Here is a 10850-nt window from a genome sequence, read left to right on the forward strand (position 1 = left end):
ATGCATGTGGTTCTGTGATCAGACCTAGGGCCCCTCTAAATCTAGGTAAGCATGTACCACTGAGCTGCACCCCCGGTCATCAAAACTACATATTTTATAAACTTTATTTTTGCAGCAACTGTGCACAGATAAATGTAATATTATAAACTTCATATATGCTTCAGAGTTTTTTTCTAACACAAAGGTAAAAAAAATGCTAGATAGTAAATTGAAAAAGACTGAATACAATTCAGGAAAACTTTTCAAAGACCTTATAAAAAAGGCAGCTCTTCACTTGAAATGTTCAAAAAATAGCACTTTTAAGTAACCAGAGCAGATATTAGCAAAGTCTTGCTTCCATTTTCTTTCATCCTCATGAGAATGCCCCTCAGCACTACTTTTAGGAGGGGCGTTTGCTTTTGTTCTCAACATTTTTCTTAATTCAAAAGAAGATGTTGGGTCAATTGAGAGAAATGAACATCGTGCTGCCGATGGCTCTGTGACTGGGGTTGCATCCCATGAGTATGGTCAGGGGCTTGGGTCAGATGCCAATATGATGCTCGGTGAACTGTGGATTACTAATGTGTAGGTCAAGAAAAGCTGTGTTTGCAAGTGGGCAAGGAATGCGGAGAAAGCTCTTCATCATTGCTGCACATGCTCATGATCCTAGGCCAGTCAGGAGGCAAATCAGCCCCTTCCTCACTGAACAGTCACCACGTCCCTGGCCCTGTGTCCAGAATTAACCTGAGTCCTCAGATGAGCTCTTCCTGGCTCCTAGGGCTCTGTTTTGGATTCCCCTTAGGGGTGGAATATAAGACTTATCTATCTGCTTATAATTCCTCTTATTCTCCCCCCCCCCCCGTGTGTGTGTGTGTGTGTGTGTGTGTGTGTAATGCTGGGGATTGAACCCAGGGTCATTCTATCTCCATGCTATACCCTAAGCCCTTTATTAATTTTTTTTTTTTTTTTTGGTGATACTGGGGTTCGTGGAAGCCCTTCTACCTCCGGGCTACACTCCCAGACCTATATTTTAACTTTATGTGGAAACAGGGTCTCTTAAGCCAGAGAGGCTGGCTCCGAACCAGCGCTATCCTCCTGTCTCTGCCTCCCAAGCACAGGGATTACGAGCGTGCGCCACCACGCCCGGTGTTAATTTTTTGTTTTAAAACAGGGTTTTGCTAGGTTGCTGAGGGTCTTGCTATGTTGATGAGGCTGACCTAGAAGCTGCCATCCTTCTATCTCAGCCTTCTATTACTGAGATTCCAAGCATGCATCACCAGGCCCAGCTAATCCTTTGTATCTTAAAAACAAAAAACTCTTCCACTTTCTGCAGTTCCATAACCGCCCCCCCAACCTACAACCTTCCCCAAGCTGTTTATTCAAAATAACAAATTACATTTCTCCTTCCAAGTATTATTCATTCAAAACTACGTACTTCAGGAAATAAAATATGACAAAGAAGAATGAAACTCCAATGAGCAATTACTCTTTCTTACATCTTCTTGATAGCTAGCAACTCAAGACAATAAAATACTACTACTACCAAAAATAACAACAGTACTATAATCACAATAACAAACCTCCACATCGTGTCTTTGGTCTTCTTACACTTTGAACTCTTACAATGGCAAAAATTGGAACTTTTATGTTTTCACTCAGCAAAAAATAGTGTGTGTGTAGGAGGTATTTGTTCTGACTTCTGGCTCAGGCTGTAAGACCTGTGAGAATACAGGAGCCTGGGTCTTCTATTAATTTGCTTTTCACTTGACTGGTCATGATGTGAACAGAGGTAGCAAATTCGCTTGCATTTCACTCTGTTACAAATTGTCCTAAATAAACATTGTAATTGGATTTTCTCCCAATTGTTTTCTCTTGCAACATCACTGCTATACTTGCCTGTCATAGTCAAGTAAGTCTAACAAGGCACAACCATTAATTACTAGCTTCCAACTAGTAATCTTTATTTATATCAGACAAGATAGGCTAAATCATGCTGTGATTTAATTTTTTTCAGTGACTGAAAAATAACAAAAGTTTCTTTCTTGCTACTTATTTATAAAGGTCGTCTGGGGACACTGCTCCTATGCTGTCATCATCTTAATTCCAAGACCCAGGTGGAGAAGCCAGACTCTACCAGGTATGGAGGTAGAGGGAAATGAGACCGAGCTGGTTCTTAAGGACTTTACAAGTGATTTGGATTGCACTGGACAAAATAAATTCAGTGATCCCAGCTGAGTTTAAGAGGGGGGGAAAAAAGTATAATTTCTTCCTAGGAAGGAACATGGAATGCAGTTGAGCAATGTCTACCAGTACATTTAACCAGAATTTTGCCCTCTGTCTAATGACTACCCATAGCTGATGTCACCAAGATAATCCTTTAAGCACAACCGCTCCCCCATCTCAGCATCACTGAGCTTCCTCCTGCCCCAGTACCACCTCCCATCCAGTCCTCGTTCCCTGTCCACTCATTCCTGATTGGACCTTTGGCATCAGCCTTCCTACTTCCCCTGTGTTTCTGGCCTAATATGGCTTCTGGTGCCTGGGTTTACTTAGTTTCTTTAGTCCCTGATACCCTGACTTCTCTTTTAGATTATATATCCCCTTTCTAGTTCAGCACAATGTAATTGTCATTAGGATGTTGTCTTTCAGAGGTAGACAGAACTCTAGATCTTTCCCACTGGGAAAGGGCAGGCAAGGTTAGACATTTCCAGATGCACTCCCAAAGCCCGGCTCCAGCCCTAATGGATCAATTATCACACCCCGCACCTCACAGTCGCCATACCATCCTGGGACACATAATATTATTATTCCAGCTTTATAGCCACGATAGACAAGGTTTCAAGAGGGTACATTATGTTCTCAGGAGCACTAGTCGCAGTGAGAACAGTGTTGCCCACTGCTTCTTCTCTGCAGGGCCAAAAATAAATAAACATAGCAGGGTGTCAAAACAAAGTTTGATACAGATTCTGGAGAACCAACAATATTCATTCCTTAGTGGGTGGAGAAGGTGGGTGTAAACACTGCAAGAGACTGCATGAAACCTGGAGAGTCGCTCCTTCACTCTGCAGAAACGTCTTGCTCCAGCAGATGGGCAGAGAGAACATGGCCTGGGCTAAGAGGAAAGGTGGGTGGCGGGCACGGCCTGGATCTCCACGACGAGACAGGCGAAAAGAGCCATCTGCGTACCTCTTTTATGTAATTCTAACTTACTTGCGGTGATTCAAGGATAGCTTGTTTATCATAGATTATTTTCCTTTACTTTGCCTGTTCCCCCATGCCATCTTTTATTGTTTTACTGCTTACTATTTTTTTCTGATCGAATAGCACCTCAACATTCACTCTTAGAACCGCCATTAACCCTCATCACATGCAGATTGGGAATTTCAAAAAGGCAGCAACATATCTGATAAGGTTTGTTCATTTAGACAACTGGAGACTCTGAATAAGCAGTGTTTATACTTTCTTCTTCTTCATTCTCCTCTCAGAGTATAAGCCTAATAATGCCTTTCTGAGGGTAGAGAAGAAACACTCTTTGCTCCAAAACCCAAAACACCCCAAGAAAAAGAAAAGGAAACAATCAGAAACTCCCACCTAGAGTCAGTGACCATGAGCACGACTTGTTTGTTCATGTCCCTGCATGGGTTTAAAAGTCGTGAGGTTAAACCATGCCTTGAAGAGGCACCGAGCGGCAGAGCAGGAATCCTGTGAGCAGGCAGCTGAGTCTCCTTGGCCCCTGATTCCCACCCCCACGTCTTACATTTAGACAAGTAAATTCATCTTGAGAAGCAGATGTAGGAGGGTGGTACACACCTAATATCCCAGGACTCTGGAGACTGAGACAGGAGGATCACAAGTTTGAGACCAGTCTCAGCAACAGTGAGACTTTCAGAAACCTAATGAGACGCTGCTTCAAAATAAATAGTAAAAAGGACTTAGGGTGTAGTTTGGAAGTAGAATACTCCTACATTCAATCCCAGTACCACATAAATAAATTAATTAATAAATCCATTGAACGATTGATTAACTTTGCATTAAAATGCAATATGAGAGGTGTCTAGACGTTTCCAAACTGAGCATAGCACGGGGTCAGGTTTGGTGAAGGTAATAGGCTGTCTAACTTATAAGTCTGTGGAACGTTATACAACTTGATAGAAGATGTGCCCCTCCATATTTTGCATTTTCATGTTTTTCATTATACAACAAGCTCTCAGAACTCCACTCTAATTAGCATGGAACCAAAAGAGAGCTCCGCACTCCATGTCAGTGAGGCTGCCCTGTGGGGGGCATTGACAAATACGGCAATCAGTGTTGTGCTACTTGAAGGCGATGAGTGCCTTCATTTCAGAGAGAAGATTTTTTGAGTCTCGGGCTATGTTATAACTAGAATGCACACAAACTGAGGTTTGGAGAAAATCTTATACAATTCTAGGCGTAACGTGTTCAGAGCCCTGTAACCCACTGCTCAGAGGATTAAGAGTCACTTGAGCACTCCTGAGTGTTCAACATTTTTTGGTCACGATCTAGGGGAGACCAGGTGATGAAGGTCCTGCATTCCTGCCCTGGCTGTGCGGTAGAGCTGTCCTCCCCAAGTCAGTTCTCAGGCCCCTTCCCTCTGCTGTTAAACCAAGAAGGCCAGCCGGACGTGGTGGCGCACGCTTGTAATCCCTGTGCTTGGGAGGCTGAGACAGGAGGATCGCACGGGTTCAAAGCCAGCCTCAGCTACTTAGTGAGGTCTTCAGCAACTTAGTGAGACCCTGTTTCCAAATAAAATATAAAAAAGGTCTGAGAGTACAGCCCGGAGGTAGAAAGCCTCTGGGTTCCACCCCCAGTACCACCGGGGGGGGGGGGGACAAGAAGGCCCCAGCTGACCCAAATCTCTGATTCTATACTGACCACAAGTCCAGGAGAAAACTCTCCTCCCTCTCCATGCTGTCATCAGCTTTCTGAGGGACTCACCATGACCTTCCGGATGATTGGAAGGAATTCAAAGCCTTCAAGAACTCCACCTTGTGAAGTAGGACACGTCCAGCAGCCCTTCAGGAGGAACATTAGAAGGCTGATTTCTCTGTTCTCTTGGACATTTTTCAGGAAAATACTTTGCAGCATAGTTGCTTCTCTCCAAGATGGAAGGAAATGGGCATAACTCTACAAGATCATTGCATCCTCAAAGTCAGAGTCGGCTGCTGAGATCTAAAGGGAGAAGGCCCTGCAGCCTGGAAAGCAGAGAGGCCCCTTTCCCTTTTGCAGGAACTTCTGCTCAGCTCTGGCTTGTGTGCTCAGTCAGAAGACAGAAGAAAGAATAGGGTCCATTGTGGGTAAAACATAATAACAACTTCATTGCACAATCTTATCTTCTCTTTCTTTTTTTTCTTTCTTTTTATTTATTTTTTGTTGTTGTTGTTGTTGTTGTTGGTACTGGGGATTAAGCCCAGAGGCATTCTACCTCTCTCTGAGCTATGCCCCCAGCCCTATTTTATTTTGTACTTTGAAGCAGGCTCTCATTAAGTTGCTGAGGGCCTTGCTAAATTGCTGCGACTGTCCTCAAACCTCTGATCCTCCTGTCTCAGCCTCTCAAATACTAGGATTACAGGTGTGTGCACCATATCTGGCTCAATCTTTTTTTTTTTTTTTTTTTTAGTTAAAAATATCCAGAAGTAGCCAGGCATGGTGGTGTATGCTTGTAATTCCATCATTTGGGAGGCTGAGACAGGAGGATCATGGTTTGAGGACAGCCCCGGCTACTTAGTAGGCCCTTTGCAACTCAGTGAGAACCTGTTTTACAATAAAGAAGAGAAAAATGAAGGCTGAGAGTGGTGGTGCACACTTGTAATCCCAGCATTCAGGAAGTGGAGACCGTAGGATCACGGTTCACGGACAGCCTCAGCTACTTAGTGAGGCCCTTTGCAACTCAGTGATACCCTGTTTCAAAAATAAAAAATAAAAAATTTTGGGAGGCTGAGACTGGCGGATCACGGTTCATGGACAGTCTCAGCTACTAGTTAGTGAGGTCCTCTGCAACTTAGTAAGACCCTGTTTCAAAATAAAGAATAAAAAATAGGGCAGGGGGTGTAGCTCGGAGGTCAGATACCCCTGGGTTCCATCCCCAGACCTGAAAAAAAAAATTAGGGCTGAGGATGTCACTCAGAGGGTCCCATCCTCAGTACTGGAAAAAAAAAAGAAAGAAAGAAAGAAAGAAAGAAGAAGAAGAAGAAGAAAATAGGGCTGTGGGTGTCGCTCAGAGATAGACTGCCCCTGAGCTCCACGCCTAGTACCACACACACACACACACACACACACACACACACACACACAGATATATTTACAAATCCAGATATATTTTCCACAATCCACATGAGTATCAAAATAGCTCACTATGGCTTGTAAGCCAATCACAGAAAATTTACTGTTATTCTAAAATACTTGAGCTTTCTTTTTACTGATAAATGATAGGAAAGAAAAATGCAATTCTACAAGCATGTTTTCATAAACACAAAGAAAACCAATTCAAATCCACCATGATTTGAGTAATTGGTTCAATTCAAATATAGTGGCTGGTAATAGCACTGGTTATTTTCCTTTCAAAGGTTGCTGCTTATAAAATGAAAATAAATTCAATGAGTTTTGAGCTGAAGCCTATACTGCAAAGACCTCCAAAGTCATTTCAGGAAGTAATTGTCAATCAGGCAGCTTCCCTGTATGCATCCAGGGCACTGTCTTTACTGGTAGGTTTTGCTACGTGATTTTTTGCCATTAGAGTTTCACTGTAAACGGATTGACTAGGTACCTTATGTTCAAGCATCTTTAGCGTTTTTGGAATTTTTTCACTTTATAAGATCAATCATAATGTAATTCCTTTTTATGTCATTTCTAAAGTATTTCTATTGTCAGCAGTTGTCATTGGTGCTGGCTATTTCACTGGTTCTTCTCTTAATGACCTCCAGAAACCACTCATCCACTGTAGTCTGTTTCTCAGTCAGCTTGGCTCTGTTTCAAAATGACCCTCTATGCAATCCACAATCAACGAAATCTTAAGATGAATAATTCATAGGCAAAACTTTGCTTAAAATTTAAATGAATAGATTATAGACATACAAAAGAATGAGATCTAATGGTTGGCCAGGAGTTCATAATTGCCATCAACATGAGACATAAGTAATTCAAATAATTGTATTGTTTTTCTTATCTCTCTAGCTCCTCTGTGCCAGCATTTTTGCATATGCTAAATGGGGATAATCATAGTATTTGCTAATTCCCCAGTGTTATTGTAAGGAATAAGTGAGTTAAATTTATATAAAAGGACTTAGAATAATTCCCGGTACATAGGAATATGTGGTATTATATAAGTATTGCCTATTATATAATCATAAATATTACTTTTGTTTTTTCTTCTGGTCACACTAATAATCATAGTGCATCTTCTCGTGATAAAAGTAAATTATAATTTTTATTTCTAAGTAAATTTTAGAAGTCCTAGTACAAATATAATTTAAAAACATACTTGCTATGCTCAAATTATAATTGTAACCCTAAAGAAATTGGCTCTATTTTGGATCATGTAGGTATATAATTCTTATTAAATTTTTACTTAGGTACCAAACAACACTTAAGTGCTTTATATCTAATAACTTTAGTTTTCACAAATATGTAGGTATTATTTTCATAATTTGTAGCTAATTAAACTGAGGCAAAGCTGGTTACATACCTCGACAATATCACAGGTGAATGGGAAACACAGGGAAGCAGCTGGACTCCGAAGACTGTGCCTTCTCTCTCTGCTATCTCTCGATATGGATAGAAAGCTTCTCATTTCAAATCCTGAACAAGCACCTAGCATTTCCCAACAGAAACGAGAAGTAACTCGGCAGAATTTTGAGGCACAATCCAAGGGGCACAATTTTGTTCAATGAGTAACCTTTTACATGACATATGTTTGAATGGTGGGGGTTCTTTTTCTTATTCAACTAAGGTTTGCTGAATAGAAAAATTAAAACTAACAGGCAGCTCAGTGCAGCCTTAACAAATCTTTATTACAAAATTGGTAGGAAATAGAGCAGTAGGAAATAGAGAAGGAAAAAGCAGCATGCTGACCCTCATGCTGGAGAGCCTGAAAATGGAACTCTGGCCCTTTTGGGGACCCCAACCTTTTAAATAGATTTTGTATTGGTATCTTTCTCATCAGCGTTTAGATTGTATTGGTATCTTTCTCATCAGGGCAATGTGAGAGTTACTTATTCCTTAGCCAGGTGGTGCCTCCTTGTCTCTGGACAGTGCACTTACCAAGTGCAAGGGTCAAGAATCTACCTGGCCCTCGGCTCTATTGTACTGGGCAGTATTAGTTGCTCATCAACTAGTGCGCTTTGAAGCTGCACACAAAGTTTACCTTTTTTATGCTCAGGCCAGATCACAGAGGAGAGGAGGTAAACAGAGGCACCGGTGGTTGCCTCTATTGTAATTTTTACGGCTAACAGCTTCAGTTGACTTTAAGGCCTTTACTATAGGTCATTAGAATGAAAGGCAAAGACAGAGAGGAAGTCTGCATTTTAATAGCTGCAGCCCCCTCCCTGCCTGAGTGCCTGCACAGCACCTAGGCTCTGGCTATATTTTACACTTTAGAAATTATCAAAGCGATTTTCCAATACCAGCACATTAATACATTTTGATGCCTCTTCCCAGCACTGATACAATATATCCTATCTCCCTAATTGTGCTTCAACCCCTTATGCCAATACTCAAAACAGATTATGGCATGTGGATGACCCTCATAAAGAGTTGGATCCACATGAGCCAGTACCACTCATGGGACTGTAAACATACCAGGTTCCGCTGCAATTAGGTGATTTTTCCACTGTGACCTAGGACTGGTTTTCCCTACTGGTACTGCTCCTTACCTTGTACATGTGCTCAAGTCTGCACTGAGTTAGCTAGAGGGCCCCACCCGGGAAGGCTTTGTTTGCACTCTTCTGAGAGCCAGATGCCTTTACTTTACTTTTTAAAAAAGGTTATCACTCAGCTTCTGATGTAAATGGGGCTTTCCAGTAAATGTTAGCTCAAGAGCTGCGATTGTCAAACACAGGGTGTCCAGAACTTCTAAGAAATATTATGTTGAGTAATACAGGTCATGCAGAGGGGCTTAGAGCAATTATCTTGTAGGCATATGGTATGGCCAAGTCTGTATATTTAAACCAACTCCAAAAAGACAGCTAGATCTAGGCATGTAGCTTCATTATATTCTGCAACACCTGGGTATCTGTGTGTGATCGAGTAGCCCAGGATTCCCACTAAATGATCCAAATTCCAATTCTGCTACTTCCTAAACTATAAACTTGAGTCTTTCTAAGCTGTAGTATTCTCATATGTAAAATGAGGGTAAGTGTTCTACACCCTTCCCATATCCTATATGTATATTGCTACTGTTTTTTTTTAAATAGTTGAGTATGCCTCTTAAAAGGCAGACTATAAAGTGAGAATAAAGAACTTGTCTTTCACGATAGAGAGCAAATTCTTTCTTTCCTCCTTTTTCCATTTTTTTCTGCTGTTGAGACATTAGCCAGTAGACAGGGCGCTCAGGAACTTTACAGAAGAGTGAATCATGAGCAATAACCACCCAAAATTACGTACGCCAGCTAACTGATGATCCAGAGCTGATAAATAAAAAACAACATGCAATGAGATTGAGCACCCGAAGTCTCCTTAACCTCAAAGATAAAACAGGGATGAATCCCAAAATGCTAAGCAGGCAGAGAGGAGGAGACTGAGGACTTGGGAATACACCCTGTAGAAAGTCTTGGAGTAGACTTCTTCCCCCACTCTCCACATTCTTTCATATGCCAAGCTCCAGGCCAGACTTATATGAGAGACTCTTCTTCAGGCCAGATTCCCAAGCCCCCCCTAGGGACAGTGGAAAATTCTTCTCCAATTCTCTTAGCAATGCACATATGATTTTTGAAATTTAGAGGATATTATATATAAAACAATTTTTCTTCTCCAATAGATTCTGTTTTCTTCCTAAACCCCATTCACTGTGGGGAAAGCTATTTCCTTCTGACTCATTGTAACTGCAGAGTCACCTTAGTTTGCCTTATCTGTGATGGAAAAGAGCTCCACAAATATGAGCTGTCTTCAAATTATTAAGTACCAGCCAGGTGTGGTGGTGCAGGCCTGTAAATCCCAGTACCCGGGAGGCTGACACAGGAGGATCACAGGTTTGAGATCAGTCGCAGCAACTTATGGGACTTTTGGCAACCTAGCAAGACCCTATTTCAAAATGAAAAATAAAAAGAAATGGATATATAGCTCAGAGGTAGAATGCCCCTGGGTCAATCCTCAGTAACAAAAGAAAAATTATTAAGCACGAATAATTGATTGTAGAAAATGTAACTGTGTAAACAAGCAGGGTAACACTTTCTTCACATCTACATTTTAAAATTTACTGTTGTAATGAGGGATTCCCAAGCTTTGCAGACTAGATGGACTTAGCATTCACTACCCATTTCTCTTACAGCATGAAAGTAGCCATTTATAATGCAGAACAAATTAGCATGTCTGTGTTCTAATAAAACTTTACAGACCCTGAAATATTCATGTGTTATTAACTATAGTTTTCTTCCTTTTACTTTTTGTCTGAATCATTAAAAAGTACAAAACTAGCCATGCATGGTGGCACTTACCTATAATCCTAGTATTTGGGAGGCTGAGAGAGAAGGATCATAAATTCGAGACCTGCTTCAGCAACTTAACAAGACTCTTAGCAACCTAGTGAGACCCTGTTTCAAAATAATACAAGGTTAGGAGTGTAGCTTAGAGGTAGAATGCTTCTGGGTTCAATTCCCAGTACCCAACAAAGGAAAACAAAATGCAAAACTATCTATAGC

Source organism: Muscardinus avellanarius (genome assembly GCF_963383645.1).
Source record: "Muscardinus avellanarius genome assembly, chromosome: 7".
NCBI classification, from domain to species: domain Eukaryota; kingdom Metazoa; phylum Chordata; class Mammalia; order Rodentia; family Gliridae; genus Muscardinus; species Muscardinus avellanarius.